We start from the raw sequence: 14,053 nt of genomic DNA, 5'->3' as shown, positions 1-14,053 counted from the left end.
CTTCTCGATAAGCAGTTCTGTTATATGGCCGTTTATTCCACTGATCATGTTCTTTTGCCAATTTAATAATGTTAAAGCTAATCTTGGGCTCTGGTATGGGCATCATATGTCGAGAGAATGTGGTTATAATTCATACTGGATTTTGTTTACCCTGCCGTAGATCAAAATAAAAACAACCTCACAAAAATGTGCTGGAAATCTTGTTCAGTAAAGACCACAACTCTCATTTGCACAAGTAGGGACCTGTTTTAAGCACATGTTTCGGGCCTATTTAATACCGTGATTTCCTTAACTTTCAGTGCTCATTATCCATCCCTTATACATTTTCTACCAAAATCTTTCGGCACATGTAATCTTGAACATTCAGTGAAAGTTTTGTAGGATTCTGTGAGAATGTATTTTCTATCATTACCAGAACTCACGCTTGTCGTTAATGTAATTGAAAACAGAAAAATCATTATTATTATATGATCAAACTTCAAAGGCTTTCGACTCAATAATTTCCCCTTCAAAGACTTTTTTTTAAATATAATTCGTGGTGTTGCACTTAAATTAATTCGTTGCTATTTAAATGATTGCAAATAATTCACCGTTTTCAATTCTCCAATTTCAAGTTGACAATCGGTTTCCTGTGACATAGATCGTTCGTTTAAATTTTATTGATAGTCATCTACCTTTACATTTTTTATCCAAAGTTAGGGTAAGTTCCTTTCGTGTCTATTTTATGTCATTTTCTCGACAACATTTGTAAAATGAATTCTGTTATGGTATTATTTGGTCGTGTATATTTTTTTTTAAATGAAATTAGTGGATAAATTCAATTAAATTTGACCTTCTGGCAATTATTTGGAAGTGTTTGAAATAAGGACAAGGAAAGTTAAGGACAAGACATGAGGGGTCCGGTCTCTTGTAGCCTCTGAATACTTGGGAAGGTTCTTGAGACAGGGAATCCCGAAGATTGAAGACCTATGGTCTTGTTGGCCTTCGAATAACCCCTGGGAAGGATCATGAGAGGACGGACAAGGCCCAAATTCTTTGGTCCTGTGGGCAGGGGAAAACAAAAGTCTAGATGAAATGTGTTCTGCATGAATTCTGAAGAGGGTGGAGTATATAACAAATAACTCTCTACACCCACTTTATCAATGCTATTGTCGGATGCGATCAGGTAAATGACCCAAGTCTACAAAATTTAGAACAAACCGCTATCTAAAATCTTTCATTCCTTTTCCATGAAGGCCTTAAATAGATCACATTGAATGACGATAATAAAACATAAATGTATATGTAAGAGTCCCCCCCCCCCCCCGCCCTCACTCCGTGATTGAAGGGATACCATGCGTGTCCCCAAACTCTCCGGCTCGTAACAAAAGAAAAAGGTCTACCCGTATTGACTTTACACACCGGACCTTTGCTGAAAGGGGGGTGCTGGAAAAGGCTCGTATAACAAAATAAAAAGGTCGACCCGCATTGACTTTACACACCGGACTTTTGCTGAAAAGAGAGGGGGGGGGTCGCTGGGAACACGCATATGCGTACCATAAATAACACTGAGTGGGGGGGGGCGGGGTAAGAGGACTTCGCGGATCGTCATTGGGTCAACCCCCCCCCCCCCCGCCCCCTTATCAAGAAGCTAGCTCCGCCCCTGTGAGTGCATGCCCCGAATTCGTAATTTACATATTTTAGTCATGTTTCATTTGGGCATATTATTTGTGTGAAAGTTATCCGATCAAGAATAAGGGGTTTGACGAAGGTTATATTTGATAATTTAATGAAATTAGCAAAAGTGTTGTTTAACGAACTAGTACATAATTGTCTTCTTATATGTGTAAGTAAAGGGAAGATATATTTGGTAAGGCAAGTTTGTGTATTTAGATAATTCCATTACATTTGAACCGATACGTCCAGCCATAAGTTAGTTCTTACAGTCTGCACTTGTGTTGAGTTCACACTAACTGTTGTTTAGGTAAGCAGTAAAGCCTTTCGACATATAACTCGACATTTTGGTCTGATTTCTTTAGAGCAGTGAAACGTAGACAAAAGGGTGAGATTCAGTGACTGTTAGGTGATTACGAAGCATTGATGATTGATTGCTCTAGGGATGATCAATTGGCTGTGCATAAGAAGGGTTTAGACTTACTCCCCACAGAGTGTGGAATCGATCATAAAGGGTATAAAATTCAACCCCACGCGTGTAGATTTGAACCAATTTTCATGAAAATGGAACCAAAAGGTGTTAATTAAGCACCATTGGATGAAAATTTCACTCCTTAAAGAGAGTACAGTCATAACCTTGGGGTGCATATTTACACCTTCTAAAAATACTCCCTACATTGGGGAGTAAAATTACTCCCTGAGGGGTGTCACTTATGCGACAAGCAATTACCTCCTATAGGTAAGTCAATTTACACCTATTTATCTCTGTGTATACACTTGCAAGACTGTTCATTCCATTTTAAACTGGACGAACTGGGCTCATAATCGGCATGTAATTGAGCTTAAGAGTTTCATTACTATACTCAGTAACTTCATCCAAGGCGGGAAGCTCGACCCGTGACGGGATACCCACACTCTCTACATCTGCACCTAGAACCAACCCAACGTCGAACTCGCGACATAACCACGTAACTGAGAAGTAAATGGACATGGGTTGAGGAGCGAAGACGCAAATGAACTCTTACGTCTCATTCTCCACGCTAGCGAGTATCCCTTTATCTGTTTTAAGGCCATCAGATGACGTATTTGTATAAGTATTTAATGCGATGTTGTTGTTTTTTATAGTATTGTGAGATCAGAGAAGTTTTATAATTGCAGATAACTCTATTTCACATGACCATGTCGAACCTCATGTAATGATTCAATATTGTGTTTTTGTTCATTTTTTTTCTATTTCTACGCTTATAAACCAGCTAGTCATAAATTTACATTTAAATTGTAATTTTATTTTCATTAACAAATTACACTTATATTAATATTAGGGCAATGTTTTTATTTAGTCATCAATATACACTAGATAAAATATAACATTATATATTCGGTCATCTCGTTGCCAGGAATCATCCTAATTTTTCTATTTTGCGAGAAGTGAAGCGAACGAGGGTTTAACAAAACATACTTTGTTCTAGTATAAATTCGATTTCGATATAAAATACAATAAATGATGTAATCGGGCGCAATGGTGCCCGAATCGTGAGGATATTTGGGCGTCGAGGTGCCCAAATGTCCTCATATTTATCATCATATGGGCATGTTCATAAACCTCGCTGTCTGAAACTATCCCGCTTTTAAATTTTGTGAGCGAGAGAAGCGAGCGAGGAAAATACACTTCAATATCTCTGACATATTATTTCCCCATAAAAGTACCCAAAGTGATAAACATGGAAATGTTGGCATCTTGCGGTTTCTAATACTTTGTATTCATGAAGTTTAAGTTATTCCAAAATATATCTTTGATAAAACGTAAATACTCTCGCGACAGTCTTGATGTTGCTGTACAGCATTCAATCATCAGCGAAGAGCCTGACTGTTCAGTTAGGGCGCTGTAGGTAGTTAAGAGGACATTTTTTATTTATTTTTTTTTTTTTTTTTTTTTTGGGGGGGGGGGGGGGGTCTCAAAAATTTCCCAACGTATCAGACAGCCGCTGAATAAGCGGGGGAGGGGGGGGGGTGGAAGGGGACATTTTTTTTAAAAAATTTGGGGCGGGGGGGGGGGGTCTCAAAAAAATCGCAACGTATTAGCCAGCCGCTGAATAAGCAGGTGGGGGGGGGGGGGAGGGAGGTAAGAGCAGATTTTTGGGGTGTCCCAAAAATTGAAACTTTGGCCGATCGACATTTTGTTTCGTTGGTGGGGGGGGGGGGGGGTAGGGGGTAAGGGGGTGTGTGTGTGCGAAGACCTTTGAAGTAGCGAACCTAGTATAGTCTAGCCCTTAAGCAAGGCCACATGTCTGATAGACGCCGAGCGACTAAACAGAGACTAATCGCGAAAACCTGAGTGAACGCCAGTGCGAAAATCACGGTCGTCACTCGGTCGCGCGTTCACCCCGGGTATCTAGACTCATATCAGCCGCTTAGCCAGAGTCACAAGGCCTTGTCAAAAGGCTAAGTATAGTCTAGCTCACCAGAGAATGATCGAGGTTGAGGGAATCTTGATAGATATGATGAGAATTCCATAAGATGGTAGACTAGGGCATATTACACAAGTCATGTCTGTCGTCAAAGTTAAGTCCCATCTTATTGTTATAAGTGTAAAAGTCCCCATGAAAAACCACTACGATACGTCTTCTTTTTCTTTTGTTTAATTTAAATTTATACATGGTATATATTTTATTTATTTATTTATTTCTAATTTTTTGACAGGGTAGCCCATTCACCAACAAGTAGTGTTCTCCCATGGGGCCCTGAATGAACATATTTACATCGTTTATTACGTTTATACAGAACAGTTAAAAAAAATAATACTCGTTTGCAAAATAAACATATATCATTAACCTGGTAAACAGTAATGTCAATAGGAAACTATTGATTAAGTCGCAATTATGTGAATAAGTCATGTTAATATTACAGAACATGCACGTAGTGTATGTTCGGCTGAGCCATTCACAAATTACAACTTTGTTTAAACAATCTCTTAAATGAATTGACAGAGGAAGCCGTTCTCAACGAATTATCTAGCTTATTCCATTCAAATATGGAAGAAACAATTGGGCTTCACTTATAACAATCAGCGTGAAATCTAGGCACACGTAAACATCCACTGTCTATTTGCCTTGTATGATGCTCATGTACATCATTAAGATTGATTAAGCCTACCTGAAGGTAAGAAGGTGCTAAGTTATGAACGCATTTATATATCATCATAACGCGACTTAACTCAAACCGCTTGTCTAGTGTCATCCATTTAAGACTTGTGAACAAATCAGCCGACGGTGTGTCATATGTCTTGTTCAATATTATTCTTGCGGCCCTCTTTTGATTTTTTTGCAGCTTAGTTGTATGAGACTGAAATCTGTTCGACCATACAACAGAGCAGTAATCTAATCGTGGCAACACTAGACTGTTATAAAGTAACTTTAAGGATTTTTGAGGAAAAAAACTCGTTGCTCTTTTTATCATGCTAATGTTTTTCTGGGTAACTTTACTTACGTCTTCGATTTGTTTAGACCATTTCAATTCTTCATCTATCAGAAGTCCTAAGCATTTGGTGAATTGAACTATTTTGATCAAATTGCCATCTAATTAAATGGTGAAAGATTCAATTTTCTTGAGATTAGCACGAGAGCCTATTAACATAAGACAAGTTTTTTCAGTGTTAAGAACAAGACGATTTTCCTTAATCCATGCCATGACTTTGTTTAATGCAACCGTTAATTTTTCTTCAACAACAGTTGCATCATTTTCACTGACGGTAAGTGTCGTATCGTCAGCATACATATCTATGATACCTTTAGGAGTACATTCAGGTAGACTATTAACATATATTGAAAATAAAAGGGGACCAAGAATTGAACCATGTGGCACACCTAATCTGATGGTTGATGGATGCGACTTGGCTACTTTGAATTGGGTCACTTGTTGTCGATCCCCTAAATACGATTTGAACCAATAAATAGTCATATTACTACAACCTATATACAAGCTAGTTTATGTAGAAGTAGCTCATGGTCAACAGCAGGGCTCAAATTATTTTTTTGTCCACGGGGGCTCTTCCCCCCAAAAAAGAGCCCCCGTGAGCCATCTCACGGGGGCTCTTTTAGTACTGACGGGGGCTCTTTTTTATACAAATATCCATTAAATTGGTACCTATGACAGTGGCGGATCCAGGGGTGGGCCGAAACGGCCGCGGCCCCCCCCTATTGGCGGCGCAAAAAAATTGAGAAGGAAAAAAGAGGGGGAAAAAATGGGGGGAAAAAGAAGAAGATAAAAGAAAAGAGAACAAAAAAGTAAAGAAAAGAGAAAGAGTTCAAAAAAGAGGAAAGAAAAAGAAGAGAGGAGCCGGGGAGAAAGAAAGACAACGAAATGGCACTAAAAATTAGTGACAGTAACGACGAATAAGGGAAAGACAAGGGGAAGGGGGGTGCGTGAAGGCGGATGCATTGAGGGGAGGGGGGAGGGGTGACTGGCCGTATTCTTATTTTTAGGTTATGCGAAACTGAGTCGAAATTATGCTTCTTTTCAAAAAAATCTTAGCATGCTTGTTTATGTTAAGCCGGAGTGCATGAAAAGGTTAGTGTAGAAACACTTCTGAAAAGGCCGCGCCCGGCCCTTCCAAAGAACGGCAGAATGGTAATCTATAAATTATGGGGTCATTCTTGATGGCTCGGGAGTCGTTAAAAGGAGGGGGCCGGCCTTACTAAAATGGTAGTGACGGTAACGATGGATAAGGGAATAAGGAGGAAGGGATGCACATGCAGGCGCGTACGCAGGGGGGGGGGGTGTCGAACCCCCCTCAAATTTTTGTCAAGTTGTCAAGTTGGTCCTGATGTGTATAATGCGTAGACCAGGGGTTCTCAAACTTTTTCTTTGACGGTCCAGAAGCGATTTCTATGAAAGCTGTAAGGTCCGAAATAACACTTGTATACTGAAGATAATGAGGCTTGTTTTTGGTCTATATCTGATCCAAGGAGAATTGTTACAGTTTTAAAAAAACAGAACCGCCAGTGCTTCCACTCGTTTAAATAGAGTTTCCTGAAAAATAACATCCAATATCCTGGAATTTGAAGGAATTTTCTTAAAATTTTCAAAATGCCTCTTACGTGGATTTCTTATTTTGATGAATCGCTATGGCGTTTTAATATATATTAATTATTAAGTGGGCTTATTTTACTTTCTAATGGATCCATTCAACATGGCAGAGCTTGAGGGGCCTGGCAGAGCCTTTTCAAGAGAGAAATTGTCTTTAGGAGAAAAAAAGAGATTATTTCTAAAATGAAATGAAAGGGTTATTGACTTTCAAGAGAGAAAATTGTCTATAAGAGAGGAAGAGAGGTTATTTCTAAAATGAAATGAAAGGGCTCTTGTCAAATAGCCCTTTCATTTCATTTTTTCTCTCGAAATAAACTCTCTTTCTCTCTTATAGACAATTTTATGAGATGGAATCTTCAATCTGAAGCCTTTTTGTGCTCTTTGAAAATGGCACACTGAATGGGGCAGTGCAATTTAAATTCCAAGGGATGGATTAGAGTTTTTATCGCTCTTGAAAGTCAAATAGCCCTTTCATTTCAGAAATAAGGCTCTCTTTCTCTCTTATAGACAATTTTATGAGATGGAATCTTCAATCTGAAGCCTTTTTGTGCTCTTTGAAAATAGCACACTGAATGGGGGCAGTGCAATTTAAATCTTAAGGGATGGATTAGAGTTTTTATTGCTCTTGAAAGTCAAATGTCCCTTTCATTTCATTTTAGAAATAAATTCTAATACATTCCTTGATATTTAAATTGCGCTGCCCCTATTGTGTCCTCTTTTTAAAGAGCACAACAGAGCCCTCAGATTAGGCAGCAAGTAGCAAAACAAACCCGTAACACTGGACACAACATTCAATGGGAAGATGCCCACATCATTGAGTTTGAAACGCACTTCTGGTCAAGAATGGTAGAAGAAGCATCTGCATAAAAAGGATGAATCCTTCACTGAATAGGGATTCTTGCTATACACTTTTACCTTTGTGTAAATAATAAAAGGTCCACGGGCGTGGTTGTTAGAAGCTTAAACTACATAAAACTCTCTCCAATTTTGCAGGGGAGAGCCTTTGTCGGGAGTCTTTAATAATAAAAGGGATAAATCCTTATTCTTGCTATATGTTACCTTTCTTCGCTCCAGTGATCTCGAGGCAGCAGACAGCAAGAAATTGTGTAAATAATTTGCTGTTGCCGGGAGTCTTGCATGGGGCGGAGCCCAGGAAGTTCTTGAACTTTAAAAAAAATTAGGAAATAGTCGTCATGAGCGATAGAAATTTTTAATTTCCTCCTTGAGAGTCACATAACCCCTTTCATTTCATTTTAGAATTTAACCTCTCTTTCTCTCTTAAAGACAATTTCATATAACTTCTGTTTTCGTATTGTTGTATGTGTGTGTGTATTGGGTTTCTACAGACGTGTATCAATCAGATATGATTATTTACGTCTGGGACCGACCTTTAAACGTCACCATCCGAAAGACGTGACTCAGTTTCGAACCTGCGTCCTCGGCTGAATCAGTTTGTAACTTCCACTTTTTAGCTGGATTACAGGCGCACGCCACAACGTATTGTTGTACTTTCGTCCGCAGACTACTTAAGCACATGTCGATCCAACTCAGTCGGAAATGTAATATGTAGGCCTAAGTGTAAAGTTAAGTTTCATGTTCTTCCTTTTTTCTTTCTTTCTTTCTTTCTCTCCCTCTCTCTGTCTCTCTCCTTTTCATCTATCTTCATTTTTAAAAACATTATTCTTTCTTTTCTTCTCATTTTTCTGTGTGTGACATGCGTTACGCGTACGTCTATCAATGTCTTAATATGGTAGATATACATTTTGATGTTTCCCTTTGTAGGTGCACCTTATATTCCAGAAAGTGCCCTATTTTGATGGTGCCCCCCCCCCCCCATGTATTGATCTTGATAAAAAATAACTTTCTCATTAATTCTATTTCCAATATATCTAATACTTGCACTAATCTCCAATTTAAAAAAAAATCGTCTACTTTCTCTCAAGACAACATTATATAAAGGATTCATTAATGCAAGGCTATCTCGCGAGTAATCTCTCAATTTCTAACTTCCTGCATTCCTCATCTCCCAGTCTCCCTTGCTTTAATATTCCTCGTTACTTCCTTCCAATTGAACTCCAACTTAATTGATGTTATACACTGTATCTATTCTTCAACTACAGGTAGATGCAAATGTTACTCAAAATCCATTATAATCACACTCAGGATACAGCCAACTGACGAGAATTGCTTCAATCTATATTTTACATGTATCATTAATATATGGTTTTACAATGGCTATGGTGATGAGTTGTCTAGGTAACATGTTGATGTGTTTGTTAAAATGTATTACCATGGTGCACCTTCTTGGTTGGGTATGTATTAACGTAAGTTCGTGCCTTTACATATCACAGTAGAAATCAATGTTTTATATTTGTTGCAGAATAATATTAATATTTGGAGATTAGAAACACAAACAGTTTCCATAACCGTTCAAGTGTTTCAAGAAAAAGTTAAGCAAACTTTCTCCTGGATGTAAATTCACACTAGCGTATAGCACTAACGAGCTCTCCGATCTAGGCTAGACTCTTCGCGAGCGGTTTCATTGGAATTTTAAGCGGTTTCATTGGAATTAATCGAGAAATTCCCCTCGCTAGCGTGTAAATAAAAAAATACGCCGGCCGGCCATACGTAAATGGCAGTGACGGTAACGACGGAAGCGTATTGGGATGATCATACTATCATTTTAGAGTGTGCAATCTGGGTCGGAATCCAGCATAATATATTTATAAACAAGAAGTTCACATAAAAGCACTCATGATAAAGCCGCGCCCGGCCCCTACAACATCATTTTGGATTTTCAGATGATGGGCCGGGTGGCAGGGGTAGGGGGCAAAGTTCGCCCCACTCTTTAAGTACCCCCCCAAAGGGCCACTTTTACTTTGTAAATAAGTGCCCCTTCCCCTTTTTAACTCGGATAAGCGCACATTTCATCAACACATGTGCCCCCTTTCCTATCTGATAAGGGCTATTTAGAAAAATGAGGCCCTTCATAAATAAAAAGTGTCCCTTTTCATCTCTGGTAAATGACCATTTTCATATATGAGAAGTTAATTCTTTTTACTTCAGTGCGCTCTTCACCTCCGATAATTGCCCCTATTCAAATCTGAGAGATGCTCGTTTTACTTTGAAAAGTACCCCTTCCCCTCCTGATAAGTACTCTTTTCATCTATGATGGGTGCCCATTTTCACCTTTGCTAACTGCCCTTTTATTTTGAATCGTGCCCCTTTTCCTTTCTAATAAGGGACCTATCCCCTTTTCATAAATGCCCCTTTTCACCTCTGATAAATCAATTTCTGATGGATACCCCTTTTCCGCCATACTCATAAGTGCCCTATCTCATTTCTGGTGAGTGCCTCCTTTCAGGTGTAAGAAGTGCCCCGTTTGAACCTTTGATAATTACTCTTTGTACCTTGACACATGCTCCTTTTCTTTTCTAATAAGTGTCTTTATCCCTTTCGCACGTAGGCACGGGGGGGGGGCACGTGCCCCTAACCTGCTCATCATTAGTCTTGCACCTAATTTAAAGCGACTAAGACTAATTTCCCCTGAAAAGGTCGCTCGCTCGCTCGCATTTATAGATGATACAATATGTCACTTTAAAACAATTTTTTTTCAGTCTTCCGTGATGCTTATAACCCCATCATGATTTGGTTTTTTCTTCTTTATAAGATGTAATTTTTCACTCTGCGACCTCACAGATCTTACATTTTTTCTCGCTCGCTTTGCTCGCTCGCAAATGAATATTCAGACAATCACACCCAGCCGAAAGTGTGATGCTTAAGCAATATCTTGTATGATATATAAAGAAAAACAAATATTGAAATCGTCCCTGATAATGGAATCACAATAAAAGGGTATATACCAATGTCTAAAAAAATGTATATTTTCGCTATGAGATTTCGCTTTGTAGGTGCCCTTTTTTGTTGGTGCTTTCCACTTTGGAAATAGCTCCGCCGCCCCTGCTTACGCATTAGCGCCAGCGTTATATTTCACGCTTGCGTGCACAGGGGGTGTCTGTGTATGTGTGTGTGGGGGGGGGGTTCCTCTCTAGCTCTGAAGCTGATTTTTTTTACATGGATTCGTGCGATTCGGGTAATACTTTTGGAGGGAGTCTGAGGGGTGGTGTGCCCCCCTCTGAAGCTGACATTTTTTGGATTTTTGAAACAGGATTCGTGCGTTTTGGTTAATACTTTTTTGGGGAGTCTGATTTGATTTCAAAACACCTGCAGTTAATGCGGGATGGGGTTGCAGCCTCTCTTTCCCCGAAAATTTAAAAATTACCAATATGCATTTGTTATATCTTATCTCGTATATTTTGGTAACAATTAACACTTTTCACAACATACATAAGCTCAAATTTCCGCTCACTCGCCAAATTATTAAACCAGGAAATAGATATTGGGGCAAGAGGCTTCAGCCCCCACTGATGGAAATGTCAAAAACATTACGCGCGAGCATAACTTGAAAACGGGGAATGTTGATATCGGACAAGAGATGTGACGTGAGCATGTCCCCTTTCCAAAATAATTGTGTCCGCTTGTAGGTACCAGTACACTATTAAAGTACAGTGCTTCTAATATGACCTTGTCAGTATTGGTAAGTTTAAATAACGGTCTGCGCGAATTTCGAATTTCCGGCCCCCCCCCCCCCTATTGGAAAATCCTGGATCCGCGCCTGCCTATGATACTCCTCAATTATTATTTGCTATTTCATCATTATCATTTTAATCAGCATTTTCGCTCTTACAAATTTCCAAGTTACATAGCTGTTACTGACTTTCATCCCGGGATGACATTCTCTCGATTTTTTCCCGTTCTGCACATTATTTCCTCCTCATTATTCGGAGCAATCTTTACATTCTTTCTTTACTGAGCCGCGTAGCGGCGAGGCGATTTTGTGTGTGTGCTATTTTGGGCAGGCGCGGATCCACGGGCCGATTCTACCTCCCCCCTAGCCTCCCAAACCGGTAAAAAAAATAGGATAGTAACCTAAATTTTACCTTAAAAAATAAAATAACAAACGCCCCCCCCCCTGACCTGCCAGTGACACAAATGCGGCATCAAAATATTTGTGCTTCTCTGACCGTAATTAAAATGCCTAAAACCCCTGAACCCCCCCCCCCCCCCCATACACCAATTTACGCTCGCTACCCTCTACCTGATCGTAAATACTTTAGCCCCCCCCCCCCCCACTTTGATAAACGTTCCGCGGGGCCTGTGTATATAAGATATACGCATGGATGATCTATTCATTCATCCCCCCTGAACAATACGTAAGGATCGACACCCTTGGATATACGCATACAACACTGATCTTTATGATGTCTTTAACGTGACATATCTTCTTCCCCCCTTGCAAACGAGAAAGAAAACAAGTTCATTAAAAGGGATTAAGCGACAAATAATGATTGTGATTCAAATTGATGCGAATATTTGTTTAAATAAGCATTGCTATTCACCCGAATCTTCTTTGTAAAAACAACTTTTACAAATCTCAGCCATGCTTACTGAGTTGAGACGTTCCATTCAATGTAAAATACTCATTGAAGAATACACTTCTCCTAATCTGAAAGTGATCTTACAACACAATGGCAGACTTGCATGGCTGAGATTTGTAAAAGTCGTTTTTACAAAGAAGATTCTGATGAAGAGCATTGCTTATTCAAAAAGAAATCCTTGCATCAATTTGAATCACAATGATTATTTGTCGCATGATCCTTTTATTAAATAACCTTGTTTTCTTTTTGTTTGCAGGGGGAGAAGAAGCTATGTCACGTTAAGAAATCATAAAGATCAGTTGTATTATGCGTATATACATATACCAGAGCAAACTGTTGATTATCAGAATGTCATTTTGGAATACTTCTATACAAATACCACATTGTCTTTAGCCCGTATCAGTATCAGTATGAGCCAATATAAAGCTATTAGTCTTCATTTAGTTCAGTATAATGCTTTTCCTCAAAAATAGTTTCGCTATTTTTTTAGGGTTAGGACGCTAAGAAATGGTTTCAAATGTACATTACACAAACCCTGAACCATTGCAAAATGATGGTGGTTCTCTCTCTCTCTCTCTCTCTCTTTACTTTAATCATGCATTATCAACTACATAAAGCAGCAACCAAAAACTCAAATAGATGAGTGGTCCTCCTCTCCAGCATCCCCCTCCCGCTTTAATATTCATCGGCCGGCTGAGTCGGCGCAAAAATGTTCCCCAAAAACTGGACCCCCAAAATAAATATATGTGCATTTATCCAGCCCCCCCCCCCGCTCATTCGCCGATCGGCGGCTGGCTGATTCGCCGCTAAATATTTTCTCAAGATTTGCCCCCCCCCCCTCCCCCCTCCCCCCTCCCCTCCCCCCCCCCCCCCCCCCCCCCCCTCTTGCCGCCGCACAGTGGGCCAAGGAGGAACCAAAGTGCGCCAAAACTCATTTTTGGTGATTTTTTTTTTCTTCAACTTTTTTCTTGCCCAGTTGAAAGGTAACACATTGAGAAATACCTCAGTAAAATATTTAATTCCGGTATGCACAATAAGGGTATAAATTTACTCCTTCAAATAGCAAAATCCTACATATTCACAGTTTTAGTGCAAAAGTGACTTATTTTATAAATCTTTCAATTTAAAATGTAGTTTTTAAGTTATTGATATTAAATTGCTCTCACATATTCCTGATAGTTCATTTCGTTGCATGAATGGGTTAAAATTGATAGAAACACAATCTTCATGATGTACTATAGGGTAATTCACTGAAAAATGGACTAATTATCCATGTTTTTTATAAATGCAAAGAAAATGTTTAGATCTCCTCAGAGTTCCGCTTCAATTTTAATACCACCATTTTCTCTGATGTCTAAGCTTCAAGTTGATACCAAATTTGGCTGCCCGATCTTGCCCGTTCTTAGAGCCGATTTCCCTTGTCATATTGCCCCGAAAATGTTTTTTTTTTTTTTTTTAGGTCCGCGGCTGAATCATGAAGGATTCGCGGTCATAAATCACGGAGCGGGGGGGGGGGGGGGGGGGGGGGGGCGTGTGACACACGTTCTGACAAAGAGATTCGATCATACACAGTATGTCCTCCATAGGAGGACATAGTTACGCGTTCTGACACCGCATTCCAAAATAAACACATTTTTCGGTGCAATGTTGCAAGGAAAACGGCTCTAGCATAATAACGGGCAGAATAAGTTCTATTTCATTGGTTTAAGATTTGAAAATTCAAACTCAATATTGTGTTAAAGTTATAACAGAAAATATAATCTTTATTTTATAATTCCACGGGGGCGATTTTTAATTTTCCAATCGCCCCCGTGAGC

This window comes from Strongylocentrotus purpuratus, unplaced genomic scaffold, assembly GCF_000002235.5.
Source record: "Strongylocentrotus purpuratus isolate Spur 01 unplaced genomic scaffold, Spur_5.0 spur5_scaffold_1, whole genome shotgun sequence".
NCBI lineage: Eukaryota > Metazoa > Echinodermata > Echinoidea > Camarodonta > Strongylocentrotidae > Strongylocentrotus > Strongylocentrotus purpuratus.
Note: the sequence above shows the minus strand (reverse complement) of the source record.